The following is a 20,440-nucleotide window of genomic DNA, read 5'->3' as shown; positions in this document are numbered from 1 at the left end:
CTTCATGCCTAGAACAAGCTCTGGAAAAGGAACATTTTCTATCTGTCCCGGGAAAACAATTATTTTGTTATTAAATTTTTAGCGTTTGGAGTCGCATCTCAAACTAATTTGAAAATTATAAATAACTTGAAAACGACGACGAAAAATCGACGTGTTCATCCAGTGTCTAAGTAAGGTAAGTGCCCCCTACTTCGGTATATTAAGGCTCTTACGACTTTAACATTTTATTTAAAAATAACCAAGCATGATATCAGTATGAAAGCTTTTGTATGCTAAACTTTGGTCTTTTGACAGTAACTTAATACATAAATTATAGTTATATAGTTTGAACTTTTTTTAATATTAATTATTCTGCGGACCTCTTGTTTGGATCCTGTTTCGTGATAAAATTTTGCTCGGTTTCTAAGTTCGTGAACTCATGTCCCCTGTTTCGGGATACGGTTTTATGCATCGAGTTAGGAAATTTTAATAATGATTAAGGGTTTAATAAATTTAAAAACGATAATGTATATTTAGAATAAATGAATTGTGTGAAATTGACGATATTACGTACCTTAAATATTTATGAGAAATAATGTGAGACTAGCTAGGTACGTACCTACGTATAAAATTTGGATTTGTTAATTCTAACAATATGTGAAAATATTAGAAATGTGGGGTGACTTACAACTTACAACCTTCCACCCCCCCCCCCCCATAAAATTTTGATTTGTTATTTCTGACGATACGTGTATAAAAATAGTTATACAAGTCATTAGAAATGTGGGGGGAGGGCTAACCCCCCTTTCCCCCTAATCCCACCCCTGGAGCTGCTTCAAGTGAGGGTAGGGGGGGGGGCCTGAAAATAACCCCAGATACGCCAATGACTCATAATAAAAAGTAAGTAATTAATTAATTTCTCAGGTAGGTAAGTATTAAAAACTAAAAAATATGTCGATGTCTTTGATGGTATGTGTCATAAAATTACCTAACACTATACATTTATATATCACGAACTTGGAAAAAAGTAACAATAATACGGTTTCTTGTTTCGTGATACTGATTATTCCAAATTCCCCAAGTAAAATTCATGGATTATTGTCAAATTATGTCAATTAACTATTATCTATCTCATATACACTACAAATAAACAAATATAAATAAAACATATCGAGATAAAACCAAAATTACGTTGGTAGTACTTATGTTAATTTCTCTTAAAATTCGTCATTTATGTGAACTTCAAACTCGTGTCATGTAGATTCTACTGAACGAAACATATACCGAATTTAGGTCATGAGAAACTTAAATAATTGTATTATTTGTTTCATAACTTACATTTAAATTATCATAAATAATTATTTAAAAACCAAGCATCAAAATGTTATCCATAATATCCTTGATTCGGTAGTGTCACGAAATAGGGGACACCCGAGAAAAAATATGTACGCTATTTCGTGAGTCAAATAATCGCAATTTTAAAGGAATTCTACGTTTTCTTATAACTTTTTTCTAAGTCAAATCAATTGTCAAGGAACAGATGAAACCACTATTATAAGTTTTATTGAAATGGACGTTCCTTCGCCTTTCTATAAGCTTAAGAAGTTGGAGTGCTAACCTTACGGTGAGAGCAACCTTTTCACGCCGCACGGCTGATTTTGGCTCTCTGAGAGTTTGAAGCTTCATATTGCTCTCATTTTTGGCACCACAATGTTGGTACTAGGTTTTTTAGATAGCTTAAAGTATAGAGTTTTTGTAGTGATGAAGAATTTTTATAAATAATATACCATTTGCTTATTATTTAAGCTAGAAAAAAAACTTACGAACTTACGTACTATCACGAACTAGTAGCCGTTTACCTTACATTTATATATCACGAACTTGGAAAAAAGTAACAATAATACGGTTCCTTGTTTCGTGATACTGATTATTCCAAATTCCCCAAGTAAAATTCATGGATTATTGTCAAAATGTGTCAATTAACTATTATCTATCCAATATACAATACAAATAAACAAAGATAAATAAAACAAATCGAAATAAAACCAAAATTATGCTGGTACTACTTATGCTAATTTATCTTAAAATTGGTCATATATGTGAACTTCAAACTCGTGTCGTATAAATTCTAGTGAACGAAACATATACCGAATTTAGGTCATGAGAAACTTAAATAATTGTATTATTTGTTTCATAACTTACATTTAAATTATCATAAATAATTATTTAAAAACCAAGCATCAAAATGTTATCCATAATATCCTTGATTCGGTAGTGTCACGAAATAGGGGACACCCGAGAAAAAATATGTACGCTATTTCGTGAGTCAAATAATCGCAATTTTAAAGGAATTCTACGTTTTCTTATAACTTTTTTCTAAGTCAAATCAATTGTCAAGGAACACATGAAACCACTATTACAAGTTTTATTTAAATAGACGTTCCTTCGCCTTTTTATAAGCTTAAGAAGTTGGAGCGCTAACCTTACGGTGAGAGCAACCTTTGCAAGCCGCTCGGCTGTTTTTGGCTCTCTGAGAGTTTGAAGCTTCGTATTGCTCTCATTTTTGGCGTCACAATGTTGGTACTTGGTTTTTTAGATAGCTTAAATAATAGAGTTTATGTAGTAATGAAAAATTTTTATAAATAATATTCCATTTGCTTATTATTTGAGCTAGAAAAAAAACTTACGAACTTACGTACTATCACGAACTAGTAGCCGTTTACCTTAGCTCAGTTGGAAGAGCAGTCGCCCGGCAAGCGGAAGGTCGTGGGTTCAATTCCCGCCTTAGGCACTTAGGCAGTTCGATTTTTTCAAGTTATTTATAATTTTCAAACAATTATTTTATTGTAAACATTGTAATTTTACTGAAGATCATAATGAGAATTTAGATGAAAAATAATCCTTTTCATACGTTAGGCAAATAAAAAATATTTGTTATGAAAATTAGTATATGTCGCGCAGCAAGAGTTGAGGCGATAAACGTATGCAAAGAATTGTATTTACCTTTTAAATGATATAAATTACATTTAAATTATGGAAAAACATACTCTGAATATGTGTCGTCTGTCGTCAGATCGGCATTCATTATGTTGTAGATACCTAATGTAACATTAATAGCAAACAGTAAACGCCCATGGGTGTGTTTAAAAGATTCGTACTTATACTTAACTCTTACAACTATAAGCCAACCCATATCGCTTCTTGTTCTTAGTATACGACATTGTGGTGCCAATGAAAAGATAATTCCTTAGAGACTTTCCTAGCAAACATACTAGTGTCCGACCGAAACTAGTTTTACGACCGAAACCGAAACCGAAAACGAATTTCGGCAACGGTGTCTATTTCGGCCGAAACCGAAACCGAAACCGAAACTTCCTTACAAGGCTCATATTTTTTTGTTTATGTATAGCATTTGCGAACTAAAACAATAATTTATAGGTTAGATTTAACTTATTTACCTATACTTTTATCAGTCACATTGAATATTTTTTTTATGTTTACTACCCGCTCTTATGTTATAAAGACATCATCCTCGTCCTCGTTTCAGCCGAAAGACGTCCACTGCTGGACAAAGGCCTCCCCCAAGGATTTCCACGAAGACCGACCCTGCGCCGCTAGCATCCAGGCACCTCCCGCGACTTTCACCAGATCGTCAGTCCACCTAATGGGAGGCCTGCCCACGCTACGTCTTCCGGCTCGTGGTCGCCACTCAAGAACTTTAATGCCCCAGCGGCCATCAGCTCTATGAGCTATGTGCCCCGCCCACTGCCACTTTATTTTAGCGATTGTGCGGGCTATGTCAGTCACTCTGGTTCTCCTACGAATCTTCTCATTTCTGATTCGATCACGTAGGGAAACTCCGAGCATAGCACGCTCCATCGCCATATAACGATATAAAACTTACCAAATTCAAAATAAATCACTCGAAAACTCGCCACCATTAACAACAAAACAAAACTAACAGCAAACAAACAAGCGAGCGAATCACGAAATTGGCTCTGATCGGATTCATTCACTCATTCAACGCGCCGAACATGGCGAATAACAGAGCGGAAACTCCCGAATGCACATTCGGTTTCGGTCGTAGTTTCGGCAAGTTTGCCGCCGAAAACGAAACTAAACCGAAACTTGTGTTTTTACCGAAACTCAACCGAAAACGAAACCGAAACCGAACATTCGGTCGGACACTAAAACATACCAATAAAAGGCATTTATCACTTGCGGATTAGAGTCTACATAAACATCTGAAGTGGACCCACCTCTCTATAATCTCACTGATAACTCTAATATCTTATCATTTATCAAGCTGATAAGCACGTACTCCTAACTAAAAGGGAAAAATATGTTTTCAACAACACTCACAGATGCTCTAGAATAATAAACGTGTCTCGATACAAAGTAGCACAGTAAACGGTGTGTTTAATAATAAATTAGTGAAAAATTTTACACAAGAGGAAAGGGAGAAAGAACTATTTTTAGGAGTACCTAATAAGTAAGTCATTTTCTTGTTTGTAACGAGATCCATGTTGTCAGTTTCGCCGAGTACTAAGCTTAGAATAATACATACCTACTAATGAAGAAACTTACAGTCTTATTCCAAATACCAATCAAAGTTTTAGCAACGATTTATTTACTAAAGTAAGATGTAAGGTCCCTGAAAATATTATTGTAACATCAGCAAATGTTCTAGGCAGAGTTCGCAGCATTTTCATTATACAACGATTTCGCATCACGTTTTTACCGATACGATAGATAGGTTTTGATACTCAGAATAACTTCTTTGTTCGGACGTTTCACTCAAATGACGTCCAATGCTGGTCAAAGGCCTCCCCCAAGGATTTTTCATAATGACCAGTCCTGCGCCGCCTACGACCCTCACTTATGAATCATTGGGCTTCAGTGCGACTGTGCTTTTCGAAATGTGTAGAAAGGTGCTCAAATAAAATAAGAAATTGTAGCATTCAGTACTCTATTCTGATAATTTTCAGAAATGCCGCCTCGCCAAGACATACCCCCGCAGCCAGAGCGAGTAATCATCCGTGAAGTTAGAGCTCCGCCCCCGCCAGCTCCTGGGCGACTCCAGCGCCCCCCACAGGATCATCCTGCCACGTATATTGCCAGGCCAGCCAACCCCACTCCAAATACTGCCGGGACCCGGCAAACTGTACAATAATTAAGTTTTTAAATTAGTGTTATAATGCAAATTCTAAAAAAAAATTCAGCAGCCATGGATCAAAGTGTTTTAGCCAAATATTACCTTTTTAATAATGGTATATGGCTTTGAGTGGCGTAGTTTCTAAGATTATTTTATTTTATTTTTATGACAAATTATTGTGATGAGGTGATCGAGATTAAATACTATCAGTTTATCATGCACCTTTACCAAGTAAAGTGAGATAATATCATTCTTATTTGTTTGTACATAATAGCCACGAGATATGATATACTTTTACTATTTTTACATTATTTAGATGGTAAATTAGATTATTTATTCGTAAAAAGTTATTAAATTTAAGTAGGCATGTTTTTTTAATAAATTTTTGTTCTTGTCCAAGTTATTTTAATCTCAAAATATACAAACAAGTTAAATCCAAATGTTTATAAACAATGGCGAAAAAAAAAGATACAGATAGATATTAAATTAGAATTTTACCCGACAATTAATGCAGAATCGGGGACAACACCCACTGTCACTGGTTTGTGTACCTCACAAGTCACGACGACCCACACGACACACGGTACAAGACAACATTTAATGGCAAAGATTATACGAGTATAGTAGTAAGTACTTTTGCAAGTTCAGTTTTTTATTAGCAATTTCCCTTTCACAAAAGTCTGTCTATTAAGATACTCGCAGGCGCTTTCCTCCATATAAGTTTCCTTACGAACATTACCTGACGGTGGACGGATGAATCGATTTTGATTGCCTAAACGCAAAAACTGTTCATGAATTAAGATTTAAATGAAGTAAGCTTCACATTTAAGAAACGTAGTCGTGGGTAGGGTTGCCAGGCGTCCGGCTTTAGCCGGACATGTTTGGCTTTTTAGGGACTTGTCCGGCCAAATATTGCCTTGTCCGGCCTGTCCGGCTTTTGTTAGGCTTTTTATTTGGTTGCCGCGCCAAGCGTAAGTCGAACAGTCGAACCACAGAATCATATGAAGCGCACGCACCAGAATGTTGGTTAGCAACCGATGATGATAGTACTCACTCATGAGCTGAGCACTAATTGAAAGTCACATGTCCGGCCAAATGAAGCACAAAGTCCGGCTTTTGTGATTTTGGACCTGGCAACCCTAGTCGTGGGTGGTGTCTATTAATGGGCATTAATATTAATTGGTAGGACCTATTAATGCTTCTTAACTAGGACACCTTATCTCTAGAAAGTACCTAGTTGTCTATGTTTAAGTTAAGCTTTTAGTAAATAGATTCTTACGTAGGATTCTGATTATGTTCTCCCATCCAGTATAGGGTTGTCGCTTAGTTTGTTTTCATCTGATAATGCGTAGGTACTATTACTTCCCTAGGTATTATTCCCCGGATTTGTCCTAGTTAGAGGACGTCCGGGGAGCGTCCGGGAGGTGTTTTATTTGTTGTTCGGGCTTAAAACTTTTAAGTCTTCGGCCGATGCCAGGCGACGCGACGCGAGTACGCGACTAAGTTTAAAAATCTGTTCACATAATATCCTGGTTCTGGGCTCCAAAATCCGGGATTTTCACGCGTCTTGCCCTGGTTGCCATATTTTAGAGATGGTAACCCTAGCAATGATGCAATTTTGTAGGGTAGGGCCAGAATCTGTGCATAAAATTAAGCTTTTTTTTGTTGTCAAAGCATTCGAAGTCATCAGAAAGATCCCTAGGTGACTTAAAAAACGTAGTTTTTTGTTGATTCTGCCATCTTTCCCTACTGTTTTTTTTTTTCTTTTTACTACCTAATAACTTGGATTCTGGTATTATAAATATCTTTCTCTTCTCTACCTACCGTTTCATTATACATCTGCAGAAAGTAGGTAGACATAAAGCAGTGTAAGTGAACTATCTATCTATAGGGTCCCTCGCTCCCTTGTATTATATCGTGTAGGTACCTATCTATCTACCTACCTAACTTCTGACATAAGAACGTGGTAAGAACTAAGGTAGGTATAGGTAGGTACAGTCAACAGCACTGCCGCACAATTTNATGTATTCTGGGTCTAATTATCTCAATGTTTAGGCGTTTAGGGTTGCCATCCATTCAGGATTCCCCGGATTTGTCCTAGTTAGAGGACGTCCGGGGAGCGTCCGGGAGGTGTTTTATTTGATGTTCGGGCTTAAAAGTTTTAAGTCTTCGGCCGATGCCAGGCGACGCGAGTACGCGACTAAGTTTAAAAATCTGTTCACATAATATCCTGGTTCTGGGCTCCAAAATCCGGGATTTTCACGCGTCTTGCCCTGGTTGCCATATTTTAGAGATGGTAACCCTAGCAATGATGCAATTTTGTAGGGTAGGGCCAGAATGTGTGCATAAAATTAAGCTTTTTTCGTTGGGGGGTTGTCAAAGCATTCGAAGTCATCAAAAAGATCCCTAGGTCACTTAAAAACAGTTTTTTGTTGATTCTGCCATCTTTCCATACTGTTTTTACCTTTTTACAACCTAACAACTTGGATTCTAGTGGGTAAGTGTAGGTATATCTATCTATATCTACCTACCGTTTCATTATACATCTGCAGAAAGTAGGAAGGTCCTACATAAAGCAGTGTAAGTGAACTATCTATGGGGTCCCTCCCTCCCTTGTATTAGATCGTGTAGGTACCTATCTACCTACCTAACTTCTGGGGCATAAGAACGTGGTAAGAATCTGTGGAAGAACTAAGGTAGGTAGGTAGGTACAGTCAACAGCACATCAAGCTATACATTTTCGTTGCAAAGTCGCCCCTATCGCAACTACGTAAGATACCACAGTGTTTACGTTGACGTGCTGTTGACCGTACATACCTATTTCTATTTGGTAAGTAGAAATTTTCTTCTGTTGATGTTAACAAGACTTCAACCCAACTATCAGACCATAATAAAACATTTATTAATCTAAGGATAAAACTCATTAAACGTCACCAGCTGATACAAATTATTTCCTTTCATTAGAAACACTCCTCGCCTCGGTCACGTATAGTAAAATTGCAACATTGCAACACGGTCCAACAAAGAATACGGAGCACCCAGCCAGGCAGGTGTCATTATTCCCTCATATTAATTGATTGGCAACAACAATAAAAATAAAAGAGTGGACTGGCCGGACCGAGCCCCGGCCGCAGCAGCCCACGAGCGGAGCGGCAACGTCGCGTATCGACCCGCGTGAAAGGCAGGCAACGGTTGCCGGTTGGCATCATAAGTTTCCTTGCCTTACTTAGCCTGATTTAATAACAAAAACATTCCATCCTTTTGACCAAAGTTTTCTTGGAGTTAAATGCCACTTTGCGTGTAAGAAACTTCAGTACAGGTGCTTTCCTACGACTATAAATACCTAATAACCCATTTAATACTTTCTTTCTATGTAGGTAATTTAACCTACCATACTTACTTTATCGTATTTTTTTACAGATATCAACTTTAATTTTAGAAATCATTGCGTTGTTGTGACTTAGATGCCTTTAAACCTTAAACCTAGATAAGCAGGGGGTTACCTACACCATATCGAATTAGGTACAAATGATCTTAGATTAATAATTTATTAATCTAAGCAAATGATCGAAAATCAAAATATCGAACACGTTTCATCGAACGATCAAAATATCGAACGATCAAAATATCGAACGTTCAGAATATCGAATTTACAAATTATCGAACGATCAAAATATCGAATGATTAAAATAGGTATATGGTGGAGGCTTAGATTAATAAAACTTAATCTAAGGGTGGAGGTAGGTAACCCATAAGTAGGTAGGTACCTACCTACTAAAACTAAAGAAATGAAAAAACTGTCGCATGATAATGGCAGAACAACAAGCTTACTGGCTGGCAGATTAGTAATCATCATCAATGATGACTCATCATGGACCAATTTTGCTACAAAACTGTCTACCTGCCTGCCTATACAGTGCCTACCTAGGTATGTATGTGGTCTTGCGTTAACGACTACATACCTAGATGGTCTCGTGATGGACACATTGTACCTGGATACTATGGTAGTAAATGTGTACACGTTTAACACCCATGTTATTGCGAACCCTCATCAAAATAACAAGCTACGCAGATGTTCCGACGTGTAGACTAGGGGTTGGGCATTCTACCAGTTATCTAGCCAGACTGGAATGTACAGCAGTCAGCAACGCAACGGCACGTTATCAGCCTACCTTATACAGCTGTAATAAAAGCTATTTTTCAACAAAAAATTGTGCTGCCAATTGTACCTATAGGAGATGCACCGAATCCGGTTTAGAAAACCGTTAATTAAGAACGACTTCAGTTCAGAGGTGCGCAATAGATTTTCGTAAATTCCGCCTGTCTCTATCATTCAAGTGGGATACTGTCATCATAACTAAAGCGAGAGAGATAGATAATAGAATAGGATCCAAAAATACGGCTTTCGTTTTGCTACAGAGCAAGCCTTTGAACAAAACTTAATGATCCTGAATAGGCTTGAAGGTAACATACCTTTTTACCCGACTGCGCCAGAAGGAGGGTTATGTTTACAAACTTTTTCTATGCGTGGATCTATCTAGGACTTGGAAATTACCATTCTCGCTAAAGTCGTGATTGCTGGTTGGTCCTATGCGTCTTTGTGAAGGATCAACTTTTTTTCTTCATGTAATTTTGAGTCATCATTGTAGTCAGCATCATTGGATAAGCCCTTAATTTTTTTATTACATGACATATTATTTGAAGATAGTCTAAGAAATTACGTATATACAGGGTGTCCCAGTGAATTAATTAATATTAGTATTAATAAAAAATAATAGCTATCATCATTCATCGCATAGGTAAGGCGTAAGGTAGGCATTACATTAATTTCTACTTTGCTTAATCAATCAAGTAAGACTAAGAAATAACGAATAAATAAAATATAGGTACCTACTTAGGTGGTAATTCTCGGGCAATAATTTATTTATGAGATGAGTAATAATGAATGACAGTACCTAACCCACGAAAATAATGTTACCTACGTACGTGTCCTAGTACTACAACATTCTGGCTATGATTTTGAAAAGTTTTTCTAGTGTCGGAAAATGGATTATTTCTTGTAATACTCAGTAGTAAGTAGTTTATGTTACCTACTTATTTACGGTCAATTTTTTTTTCATGTTTGTGGGAATGTAACGTGTGCCGTGGGCGGGGTAAAGTAGTAACACAGTTACTAAAACATGATATGTATTGACATCCTGGTAGGTACGGTGGTAGCCTTTAGTAAGAAGTAACCTATTTAAGCTTAGGTTAAGGTTATTATCGAGTTCAGCCCAAAACCAAACCCGTGTAACACAAAATTCCTACATTTTTTAACATCGCTTCATCCTTTTTTCTTCCGTAAATCCGTTGAAATCTCGGCACATTTCGAGTTTCTGCGACTAAAACTGTGTTATCTCGAGCAATGACATTGAATAGAGTCGCAGTCCACGATTTAGGTACGTACCTATATAAATGTACAAATGAAAAGCCGCCTGTCACTTCAAAGATTATCTTGGCAGTTACAAACCTATACCTATTTATACGCGTCTGTGCGACGTTGCCAGCTCGCTGGGGCAGGCGGCAACACGGCTTGCGGTGGCATCGCTTTCTGCCTGTGCGATCCATTCCACCCTCCTCATTCGAGGCGGAGGATCGCCCGCGCTCGGTCGGTGCTCACCGCCCTGATGTCTGCGCTTATTTTCGTATTCAGATACGATGCTTGTTTATTTTCGTCTCCCCACGACATTAATTTATGATATGCGACGAGAAATGTGCAAATTGGATGATTGCTCTTTTTATTTCAGTTTTAAGCGCACCACGCGTGATATCTTTGCATAATTTAGGTGGAATCCTAAATGTAGAATGAAAGTTTACTGTTACTGAAGTCATCTAGTATTATTTATATGAAGGTAGCCATGCTATCGTCTTAAATAGAGACGAACTTTTTAAAATTATAGAGACAGATCCTTCTGCAGCTATTCCCTATTGAGTGCTAAAAGCTCTTATCCTAGCCTGCATTAATGTAGCACACCTGCGAGCGTAGGTTGCGGCAAGCTATGTGTCACTTTAATTAAAATGAAATTATTCTAAGGTGTGGTGATATTACATAAACCATTTTCATTTTAATATAACTGTTAGGGCGACGATCATAAAGGTACTACTATTATGTCCTTTATATCGAACGTATTTCTGCTGCAGTATCCCTACTTATTCCTTTCTTTTTTTTTTCAGTATGCAGCCCTGTATGGCCAGTTAAGTGACAGGTTGTCCGCTTTCTCGCTTCAGACGTGTGTAAACGTCAGAGCCGTCGAATTTGGCAGCATCGTGCAAATTACAGCGCTTTTGGTGAGCTCAGTAATGATGATGCATGCCAGTCTTAATGATCGCTGCGAGAGCTGGCTGGAAAATGAGCCTCTACGCCATGAAGAGAAATGTAACGAGGTTCGTTCGAATAATATTCGAATTTTGAATTTAATTGCATGGAGATGATTTTCTATCTCCTTATAGCTACATTCCTGCATTACTGTTCGGTCAAGTCAAGTGCAATCTATGAGAGCATAAAAACATTTTTTTACATTTTCTACATGCTTTTCTAGTCACATAGCCAGTTGCGTATAGCAGACGCAAAAAATGAGATATGTCCTTTTGCCAAATCCTTAAAAAGACATTATATGGGGCTGGGGGTGCTTACTTTTTACAATAGTTTCCATTGTCAGCTGGACCCCATCACGGAGCAATCGGTGCGGGTCACGTAATGTTGGCCCTACATTGTTATGTACTGCCGACAGCACATCAGACTATACATATTTGTTCCAAAATAGCACTTATTACAAGTACGCAAGATGCTATAATGTTTAGCTTCGTGTGCCGTCGTCCGTACTGCGTCGATCGATGCCCTAAAATAGTGCAGCGAAACGAAGCGCTCGCAATAGCTTTTTGAAACGAAAATTTCTAGGAATTTTTTGATTACTGTAAGGAGTTACATTTGCTGGCGACTGTACATTACTTTATCTTTATACATTCGACTACAGTTTACTTTCGGCGAATGAAAAAAATGCGTTGTACTAGTACTAGTACAGTACCACAGAGTAAAGTTTCTTTACTCAATCTAAAACATTATACAATCTGGTTTATTTAATAACGGTTACTCGTAAGTAGTATGTTTAAAAAAACTGAAACTGCCTGTTAGGCAAGCTAGGCAGAGAAAATATGCTTGTTTGTAGTACTTACATATTATACATTCACATTCTTTATAAAAATACCTACATTTATTATAGTTCCACCTAAAGTAAGTTAACATAAATAGGAAAATAAAATTTCGCTTTTCATATTTTTGCGTAGTATTTTCCCTATAATTGCCAAGGTAAGTCCTTCGGGGCCATTACATGTACTGAGTGGTGTTATTTATGTGGCATAAATAACAAAAATAACCGCCATAACTTAGGTTGGGATAAAAATATTTCACGAACTCAAAATAATAATGTAACGTACGCAATAATAGATAGTAGCAATCGGAATATTGAAAAGGTTTCAATGAGCTATAAATTGTACCTAACCTACTGCTGTATTTTGATTCAATACACCCTGTATTGGGTAGGTTTTATTAAATACCTAGTTATCTATTAGGAAAATGTTGATTTATTTTTAAGTTAGTTAGTTGTTAGGGTTGTCACATCTTCCTTTGACTTTATCAAACGTCAAAAATCTGTCAAATTCCATACTAAATATGCCGGTTATCGTTATAGTTACGGTCAAAGTTAGGTGATGCATCTCAGCCTAAGTAGCTATTATTTTTTTCAAAGTTTGGAATATTTAACAAGGTAAGTAGGTAAGTAACATAATATTTCCAGCTCATTAAAAATGTTACGTAACCTAACAACTAGGCAAAAAGCTTTACACAAAGCAAACTAGGCCTATTTAGCCTGCCAACAAACTTTATTTGTAGATAGAAGATAGCACACAACAAAACAACTCACAAAGGAAAATGGCTGCCAAAGATGAGCTCGACATAGCGAGGGTACAATTTTTATTTTTATAGCACGGAATTACATGGTATACGGCCTCTAAACGAAAAAGTTTTTATACGCAATAGCAGCGTCTATGCCTTCGAGGCGAATTCATTTTATAACATTTTTACGTTGAATTCTGTACATAAGTACCTACCTACCTACCTACTCGAACAACAAAGTTCGCATTACAAAAACATGAGTTTTTGTTCTAAAGTAACTAGTATGTACATTTTCTTATTTAAACAACTGGGTAATAAAAACATAAACGTAACAACCTAATTATGTCGAATTAAAACGGTTGTTTTAAAAGTTACAAGTTTTATACCGGGTCTCCGGGTTCTGTAAAAAGTTTTTTCTAGTATAAAAATAAAAACTTCATCTTCCTATTTATTAAATATTTCAAAATAAACAAAGGCCCCTATTAAAATAAATTTATGTAAGTTTAGGCACAAAATAGGGTTGTAGTCAATCGTAAAAATACCATAAAGAAAACATTTGTTTATGTATTTTTATTAATGTTGTGGTTAGATATTGTCATATTTAAAGAAGATGTGGCGTGGAAGGGTAGGTACCTATGGAAACGTCCGTCTTCTAAAAGACTGTGTAAGTATACAGAAATATTTCTTCATCTTCTTTTAGTTTGGCAACGACTTGGTTTTGAGAACAGTGTGCCTACCATGAGTTTACGTTAGGTGAGCTCGCTAGCGAATACGTCAAAAAATTATATGAAGATTTTATTTCTTGAAAGTAGCCGCTAGGGGCGCTGCACAATATGTCATACATTTAAATGTCATTTTTTTACGCAGTCGCTAGCGAGCACACCTAACGTAAACTCATGGTAGGCACACAGAATGTAAGTTCTATTTTACACTAACCTTTTAGACTAGTAGCACAGAATAATAATGACTGAAGACTGAAGTTGTGACTGAAGTGACACGATCACAAATTACCTACCCAATAGTTGACGTGACGTGATTCAGTTCGAGTCAAATAGAATTGGATGGAAACCAGAATCATGCAACTTCAATAGATCGATCGATACTAACTCGACCGTTGTAAATTCGTGGAATTGGCCTGCAAATTCCGATAAAAGCTTTTTAGGCATCACGAGTTGAAAATGACTTTTGTTAAAAATAAATCAATGTTAAAAATACCTGCCTGTCACCAAGAGAGAGTTCTGAAATCAGGTTACAGGTTCTGACTGAGCAATGAGATAAGATTTTCAGGGAATAAAGTACTCAGCACATATATCAAATATATCAAAAATATTATAAAAAAATAAATTAAAATATAGAAAAGAGAAAAAAATATTTTATTGATACGTAGTAAGTTTGTAACAATTTGGTGGAGGATTGCTCTCTTTTAGAGAGAAAGTCACTCTTTCGTCACATCAGAAATTATCTTAGTTTTTCAAAGACAGGTTTATTCCAGGCGAAGTCGCGTGTAAAACCTATTAACAAGCGAATTAAGTTATTGTAATTTTATTATTGAAAACATTGTTGTTATGTCGTGGTGCACTGCCGTGTGCGTGTCGATCAATGAGAGAATCCATTTATTTCATTTCCCGTGTCCGCTACAACTGTCTACGTGACGTGTCTGTCCGTCACACTGATGCAGGACGCTGCTGCTGACTCACTGACGTCATTACGACTGCTCCACTTATAAAAATGCCGTTCGATCGCCTACAGATTTTCTTTTTCTTTTTATGATTGTAAAAATCGTTTTTACCCACAACAGGGAATCTAGTCTGCATTTCAAGTCTCAACTGATGGAAATTGGAAAGTGATGAAGGAAGAGGCTTCACCCGGAATCTTTAACCACAGAGCAAATGAAAATCAGTGTCTTGGCAGTCACACTGTCAAGATATTACTGAGTGGGTGACCTTTTTTGGCAACTTAGTAATTTTTTTTTGTGTATGTCTTTGTTTCCTGAATCTGTTGTTGCCAAAATAAAGTTAATTTCTTTCTTTCTTTTCTTTCTAAATGGCTTTTTTCCCTTCAGTTGCCGAAACACAACAATGCAGTTACCGCTGTTTGACGACAAACTAAGGTAAGATGGTGGTAGCTAAGCTAGTCAAGTGGACTTAGAACAAGCGCTATCACTGACCAACGATAAAGGTAAATCGTATTTTGCATTTGGTAGTAGTAAGATAGTTTTAAAATAGTATTACAGAAGTGTTTTTATGGGTCATCATTATCGTTTCGTCCACTGCTGAACACAGGCCCCCGTCCCTTCTTATCCTAATTAAATTAATAAAATATGACCTAAAATACCACGCTGGGTTATCTGCATGATGTAGGTATAAGTAGAGTAAAGGTGACTTTTAAAACGTTTCCAAGAAATAGCTGTGTTTCACGCTACCGCCATACTATACTATACCTGACCCTGAAACGGTTTTAAATCTTTCTTTTTTATTGAGAGAAAGCACGTCATCGTAGCCAACACTATTAATAAAAGTCACATAAAATTTTACTCAGTTTTTTATCATAATTTTGCCTTTAGAAAGAAAGACCCAGTGGTCTAATAATACAGAAGAATGTAAGTATTAATACGTAGGTATGTTGCAGTACTTGCAGTCAAAAGTAAACCACTCAGTTGTGCTGATTAAAACAAAAAAATCTATGAAAGAGTAGAAAGAAAGTTCTCGAAGACATGACTCGACAATAGGATCCTAACGAAATTTATAAAGCCATTTCTTATATCGCAAAAGTTTGAAAAACTAGTTTACAATGAAAAATACATTTCCAATATCTTTTCTAGCCTTTGCAAAAAGTGTTTTCGGCAGGTTCTCCAAGAGCTTATTTCAAACTTTGAAATAAATTCTCTTTGAGGGAAGCTTTTGTAGAAGTTTGCAACCTCAAGTAAAGTAGGTAGAAAAGTAAAAGTAGGTAAGTACCTATCTACTACTTATTATTAAGTTTAATTAAAACTTCTAGCTTCCAGGATAGTTCCTCTTCCAAACAATTATTGATGCTTCTACCTACTGTTTTTAATGTAATTTATCTAAGTTAAATTAAAACAATAAACAATGCTTAATTAAGTAAGCCTACCTCGGTACCTTTTTTGAAATAGGTAAAACAGGTAATTTTGCGCACGAATACCTAGGTAAGTAATTTTAGTTCTCTGCGGCTTATTTTGAAACTTTGACATAAATAAATATGGTTTTCGAAGTATTTGGTCCTTTTAAAACGGAGGCTGGAGTTTCAAAATAATCTGTAATGTTCGGTCTCGGTCCCGGGCTAGACTCAAACGAAGGCTATTCATTTCTCTAGCATAGCAATAAAATTATTTAGGAGAACCACACTTTAGGTGTTATAGTAGGACATTTCCCGGTTTTTTGAAGAAGTAACATCATATTTTTTTGCAGTTTACGTCTCACTCCCACTGTGTCGCACTTTTTATCGATATTTTTAAATTTCTTTAGGTATTTCATGTTTATGCAAATAAATAGGTACTTACTTTAGTGAGATCATTGAGTATTACCATTATTAATTCGCATTTTCTCTGTATAATTTTACAAGAACCCACTTTTAATACAACACGATATAAGTAAGTAAATAAAATGTTTCAATATCAATTTGAAAGTTAAAACGTGCGTCCAAAATCAACATACGAGTAAATAACCCTTTTCCATGAATGCATAATTCCAATATCCAACCATCCAGGGTATACCAACCCCAGGTTCTATTCAGTATGGTAACCCTAAACACGACTCCCTTGATCCCGGGAGGGCAGGCGGGGCGGGAGGGGTGGGGGTAGGGATGACTGTTCGCGCTGCGGAGCGAGAAATACAATTATATTACATGAGTTCGGGAAACTTCAGCTCTTACTCGCAAGGTTGAGGTTGCAAGGCGGTTGAGGGTCGCAAAAATGGATCTAAAATACTATAATAATGTATTGAAAATGGTGGAGAATTATTGGCAAACGTCAAGTCTTTGCAACTATCAAGAGTAATCAAGGTGTGTTTGATGACGTAACACATGATAAAAGGTACCTTTAATTATTATCATGTTATCATGATAGCACGCAATTATCTTTTGATATAAGTATTATATCCTAAATAGATGTTCATTGTATGTACCTACCTACCACATACACCTAAGCAAACTAACATTTACGTAACGACGGCCACGTGTTTGAATTGAACTCGGCTTCCTTGTTCTGTATCTAGTTATATTAAAATTACTAGTGATTTAACATTGAATTCATTCATCACAAACTTAATCAGTTAGAGTAAACAAAAAGATTAATCTTAAAAACTTTTATAAAATGGTTTCCATTCTTTTATTTGCACGCAGTTACAGCTAACAGCGCCCGAGCGAAAAGGGACAGATATTTCCCTACCTATCACGTGCGCACTCGCGTGGCATGTAACCCTGGGGTGCCTGGGGGAAGGGGGAAGGGTGGGAGTAAGGATGGGGCTGGGGAGGCCTGACCTTCGCAGCGGTTCTCCCGCTCACTCGTAATTACAACAAAGTCTACAAACTCGATTCTGCGCGAGCTCTCTCACGCAAAATGTATTTTTTATCCGGAGTGGATGTAGCAGTCTTCAATTAAACTAACACTCACGTAGACACTTATGCTTCCACTTCATACGACTAAGAATAGTTCATACGTGTGAAAATATGGGTACTGCCTGATGTCATCATACTAGCTGCTTGAGCAAACGCCCATTGAATAATGCGCGATTTTTCCTCCACACTAGCGTACATTGCAGATATAGGTAGATAGGTGTGGTGTGAACTGGTGTGATATCTGTTACGTAGTTGCTACAATAATGTGCCTGGCTGGGCAGAAATAGAAAATAGTTTTTCTAATGTTTGTTAAAGGTGTACAAACTGTCAACAATCTAATAGTTGTTAATTACCTTGAAGATAGACATAATATGAAACGTTTATGCTAAAGGTAAAATCGAGTCGAGTGAGAAAGAATATTTTGGCATGAGGCCATTAGTCTAAATTCTGGTAGGGGTAGTATAAGACTGTAAATAAATAAACACGTTTGTTGAACAGTTCTATGTTTGCTCCACTATAGTCAAAGCTTTGTTCTAAAACAGCTGAGCTGAATACACACATCCAAACAGCACAAATTACTCTCAGACACGTTGGCGTAAATAGTACATAACAAATTATAATGGGCCATATTACATTTTATCCTACAGGTCGTGGTTAATAATAAAAGCAATACAATTTGAGACGCGTTGGCCGCAATCCAACGAGGATTGTACTTGCTATAATTACATCATGGTGTTACAAGATCGAAGATCTTGCGATCGTACTCTAACTTTTATTATTCGAAATAAAGGGGAAAATGCTAAAATACAGTGCGTTGAGTAATTAGGTAAGAAGGAAGAAGGTAGGATATCGAAATTACTGAACAAAATACTGAGCAAGGCTAGATTTTATTTAAGTCATCTAGCTCGTTATAATAATAAAATAATGTATGTACAATATACAGTACAAATGGTGGACGCTAACAATTCCAATTATGTTCGTTCGTTCGTTCGTTTCAGCCGAAAGACGTCCCAATTATGTACATAATATAAATCCCAGGTAACGAGTTCAAGCGAATATAACCACGTGTTCCTAGAAGATATTCTACACTAACTGGAACACTGATTGCAGCTTCTTCTGTAGAGTCTACACTAACTGTAACACTGACTGCAGCTGGCAACCCAAATATTATATCTGTTGTTTACTCTCCGTTGTACATCATTACTATTACTATTCGTATGTTTTTGTTTTGTTTGAGCTGCGCTGTTTGATGTTCGCGTCGAACAACACGCAGAGATAGCACAATAGAGGTTCGTACCAGAGTAAGCCCATGAGGGCTATCGTTTTAGCGCTCACCAGTTGGCGCCACTGTAGAGTAAGGTCCTGTCACTTATCTTGCTAGTAGCGGAAGACAGTGGCGCTGACTGGTGAGCGCGAAAGTGGTAGGAAGACTATCGCATTTGCGCTCATCAAGATGGCGCCACTGTAGAGTAAGGTTCTGTCAATCGCCAGGGGTGCCAACTGTTAAGTATAAAAACGATAGCCCTCATTTTCACCATTCAATTAAGAAACTGGTGGAAATTTTCTCTGGAATCTCAGGACGCAGTGACTCTACATCATTATTTTAACTACTTAAATTTCTCACTCGTACCAGCATTAAATTAATTATTAGTACCAGCATTAATTATTATAACCTAACTTGAATACAACATACATTGCATAATATAAATATAATAAATAGAAATAAAAAAATCCCAAAATACCACAAACCGTTAGCCATAATATTATTAGCAACGCAACGACCCTACTGTACCTTTCTCCTGACTACTGCGAATACACAAAGTATATTAATTTGTAGACGTTTCCTGCGTATATTATGTCATAATTATATTTTTTTCCTTATTGGGTGAAGTTGGTACCTACTTCCGAAACGTCACCGAGTTCGGTACAAACCATGTTTATCCTTTCTTTGTTTATAGGTACCTATATCATGCTTCCATGTTCACCATCCTTTTATAGGTTTTTCCATTAGAAACTTTTTGTTTTCTTTACAAAAGTTTGGTCCAGTTCTACAATAGGATAACTATTGTAAGGTAAGGTTTATTTTAAAGTTTACAAAAAAAAATTCTTCTTGGAGTCATTAAAGGCCTTTCGATTTCGAATTCGGGCATAGTAACATAGCAACAACAAAAACCATAACAATGAGGTTTAAGCTCAGGTATAGATGACTCAGATAAACAAGTCCCATCCCAACATGGGAAATGGACCTGTTTCCATGGCACTAGTAAATTTAAAAATATTTCAATACCATACCACAGACTAAGTTAAGCTGGTTCAACGTTATTTCGGTCTTTTGTTAGGTGTCAACCCACGCAGCCCTTTGTGCTCCTTCTCCCATACCTAAACGTCGTTACATCTAACAACACTTATGAACACTTTATTTAATACATAATAATTTATGAGTATGATAGGTTCACGAAAATGAGTAGGTAGGTAAAACCTTGAAATAATTTTAATACATGACTGAATATTAAATATGCCAAGACTTTTATTCGATCAACTAATTCACTATAATTAAAAACAGATAAAAAAGGAAAGTAATAATAATATCATGGCTAAAATGTATTTCTTTCTGAGATCACAGCTTATTATTTGTAAAAATGAATATCTGTCCGTTAAAAATTATTCTCATGGTCATCCTACTTGGTGCACGCAAAGTACCGATTTGTAACAGTGAAATGTTTAACCTATTTTGGTTTGGCACTGAAAGAAGTAGTGCAGTTGAATAGGGAATTTTAGCACTGAAGTAGGTAGATAGGTAT

The 20,440-nt window shown here is 36.6% G+C and overlaps 1 protein-coding gene across 2 annotated transcripts in view; it reads left to right on the top strand.

Moving 5' to 3' along the window:
* gas2 (growth arrest-specific protein 2) overlaps positions 1–20,440 on the top strand; it is a 452,494-nt gene that overhangs the window by 228,759 nt on the left and 203,295 nt on the right. The window lies entirely within an intron of this gene.

The sequence above is a fragment of the Ostrinia furnacalis genome, unplaced genomic scaffold, assembly GCF_004193835.3.
Source record: "Ostrinia furnacalis isolate ACB-3 unplaced genomic scaffold, ASM419383v2 OfSCF4659, whole genome shotgun sequence".
Taxonomy (NCBI): Eukaryota; Metazoa; Arthropoda; class Insecta; order Lepidoptera; family Crambidae; genus Ostrinia; species Ostrinia furnacalis.
Note: the sequence above shows the minus strand (reverse complement) of the source record. Positions and strands in the feature narration are given on the sequence as shown.